Here is a 2,771-nt window from a genome sequence, read left to right as displayed (position 1 = left end):
GGTCCCGGGCCTCTCGAGGCTTTACCGTGGCTCCATCTGGTTGTGACTTAATAGTCACGTGACGTAGCTCTTTATTTCAAAGTCTGGAAAGCATCTGATTTTTGTGCACTGCTTTGCCGCCCCTCACACTGTCTGTGGGAAAGTTCCAGTTTGCTCTTTAGCCCGCTGAAGACCTTAGTTACTAAGTTAAATCAAAATAAATTACTGGAAAATAAAAAGCAAACAAACACAAAACGTGAGGCCTACGCAGTAGCCATCATGTGTCCTACGCTTCCCTCCGTTTCTGCCCTCCCCACGGACGGACAAGCAATCTGGGAAATCCGGCCGTCTGGACACCACCCACCGCCCAGGGCGGCGGTCCCCCGAAGTGCGTGGACACCATGGGGCAGTTCACATTTTATTTCTTTTTTTTTAATTTTTTAATGTTTTTCATTGCTTTTTGAGAGACAGAGAGAGACAGCTGGAGCCAGGGAGGGTCAGAGAGTGAGACACACACAGAATCTGAAGACAGGCTCCAGGCTCTGAGCTGTCAGCACAGAGCCTGATGTGGGGCTCGAACCCACGAACTGCTAGATCACGGCCAGAGCCGAAGCTGGACGCTTAACAGATGAGCGCCCAGGCGCCCCGAGTTCACATTTCAAGGGGAGCACCGCAGTGCCGGCACCCGCCGCACCTGCCAAGCACCCATCGGCCCGGGCGCCTCACAGCTTCAGCGCCACCACACCATCCCTCCCGACGCTGGACCGTCCGCACAGCTGGCGTTTCGCTGTCCCAGGCAAAAGTCACTGCTGATGGCAAGGGGACGTGCCAGTTCCCAGGCAGATCCCAAGCTGTGAGAGGCTGTTCAGGGCCCAGCAGACAGAGTCCACGACCCCGTCCACCCTGTGAGCTGAGGGAGGTGTTGGGCACCTGCACCTCCACGTTCTGCACGAGCGTGAACACGTCATCACCGCTCCCGGGGCGTCCCCCTCCCCTGGACGCCTTGCCCTCCGTCCGGAGAGCTTCTCACCTGCGAGCACCCCCGCGTTGTCAAACACGCCTCTGCCCCGACCAGAGGTGCCGGCAGGGCCGGACGGGGGCACAGAGGCACGTTTCTTGCAAATGTCTTTTCGTGGAGCGCACCGGGCGTCCCGGCCGACCTGCGGCGGAGGAAGGGGGCGCGAGGAGACGCGTCCTGAACACAGGATGGACACTGTGCATTTCTAAGTGGGGAATTAAAGCAGAAACGTTTAAATCTCCTTGGATTTCTTCCATCGAAATTGTTCGTTACTCCTGGACGTTTTAACTAATATTTTCCCCGTTTAACATTTGGACCCACTCGACTTTTAAAAAGTCACAAATTGTCCCTAATAACTGCGCAAATTATGTAGGCTGTTGACTGTAACAGCCTTCTGGCCACTTCATCTCGCACCCCCATCAAGTCCTGCATCCAAACAACGTGCCAGTTTAGCGTAATAATGAGGCCATTTCCTGCCTGCGAGGTTGACGCTGCAGACGAGCTGCAGACCCACCGAAGTCCAAGAAGTGACACTTCAGGGCTAAAGTCAGAGAGCACGGAAGTGCCAAGGCAGGTGAGCAGCCAGCCCCGCACACCCCTCCCCTGCTTTCCGGCCACCAGGACGCACACCCCCCCTCTGCACCGGAAACACCCACGTGGAGCCAAACGCTAATTTGCTCCCACAGGCATCCCCACCGGCCTGCTCCTAAAAGACCCTTATTAACTGCCTCCCAGGAAACGAGCCTGAGTCCGCTCCAGGCCACAGTGAAGACAAGTTCTTTCCTATTTAAAACAATCACAAAACAGGAGCCAGTGGAGCCCGGCGGTAATTCAAGGGAGGGAGGAGCCTGCTCAGAACTGTCATTACCACCGTTTGCTGCCGCTTCCCTGCAGTCAGTGCGCGGTGCCCGGCCGCCCTCCAGCCCCGGGCACACCCCTGCCCGGCTGGCCCCGTGGTGTCGTGATCCACGGCAGCCACCAGAGCCAGCTATGGAGACCTTTGTCGTGGGCCGTATTGGGGACGCCGAGTGCAGGCGCCCTCAGGACCAGGGCCCAGCCACCAAGTGGTCCACCCGCCCCACAAGGAGTCCCCGGAATGGGTCCCCGCATCTCCACACGCTGGGGACCAGGACTGGCGGCTGCTGACAGGGGACAGGGTGTCGCGCTCCCCCGTGCCGCCTGCTCTCTGAGGACCGTGGCCCCCATGGGCCTCGCACAGACCGGAGGGAGGGACACAAAGACTGGCACTCATGCCGTGGAGAAGACGGACGTCCTCCGTCTCTTTGATTCCATGAATGACAGTAGAAGAGGAAGGCGGTTAGCAGAGCCTTCCAACCAAGTCTGCACCACATTCGTGCGAGGTCCGCGAGGAAACCAGGTGTGAGCAGTGCGCGGTGTTTCCACTTACACACGCTTTTCCCTCGTTTCCAGGAGCCAAGGTTGTAGGACTCGGGCTGCTCTAGGCAGAGGAGAGAGGCCTGGGCAGGGGTGCGGAGGCGTGATAATCCAACCTGGCTCAGGCAGGCCCTGCTCCCCCCCAGCAGGCCCTGCTCCGCCAGGCAGGCCCCCACCCCACCCCCAGGCAGGCCCCTCCCCTCCAGGCAGGCCCCTCCCCTCCAGGCAGGCCCTGCTCCCCCACCAGGCAGGCCCTCACCCCCCCAGCCAGGCCCTGCTCCCCCACCAGGCAGGCCCTTACCCCCCCAGCCAGGCCCCCACCCCACCAGGCAGGCCCTGCTCCCACCCCAGGCAGGCCCCTCCCCTCCAGGCAGGCCCC

The 2,771-nt window shown here is 60.2% G+C and overlaps 1 long non-coding RNA gene across 2 annotated transcripts; it reads right to left on the bottom strand.

The window, feature by feature from the left end:
- Nucleotides 1–689: 689 nt before the first annotated feature.
- LOC115289285 lies at nucleotides 690–2,476 on the bottom strand. Of its 2 annotated transcripts, none has more exons than XR_003907536.1 (3): nucleotides 2,406–2,476; nucleotides 1,010–1,202; nucleotides 690–788 (listed from the first exon to the last, which is right to left on the bottom strand). It is a non-coding gene; the product is annotated as an uncharacterized LOC115289285 (long non-coding RNA). The 2 variants fall into 2 exon arrangements; XR_003907537.1 differs by having other exon boundaries at nucleotides 690–785.
- Between the last annotated feature and the right edge of the window lie 295 nt (nucleotides 2,477–2,771).

Source organism: Suricata suricatta, chromosome 4, assembly GCF_006229205.1.
Source record: "Suricata suricatta isolate VVHF042 chromosome 4, meerkat_22Aug2017_6uvM2_HiC, whole genome shotgun sequence".
NCBI classification, from domain to species: Eukaryota; Metazoa; Chordata; class Mammalia; order Carnivora; family Herpestidae; genus Suricata; species Suricata suricatta.
This window is presented reverse-complemented; position numbering and strand designations above follow the sequence as displayed.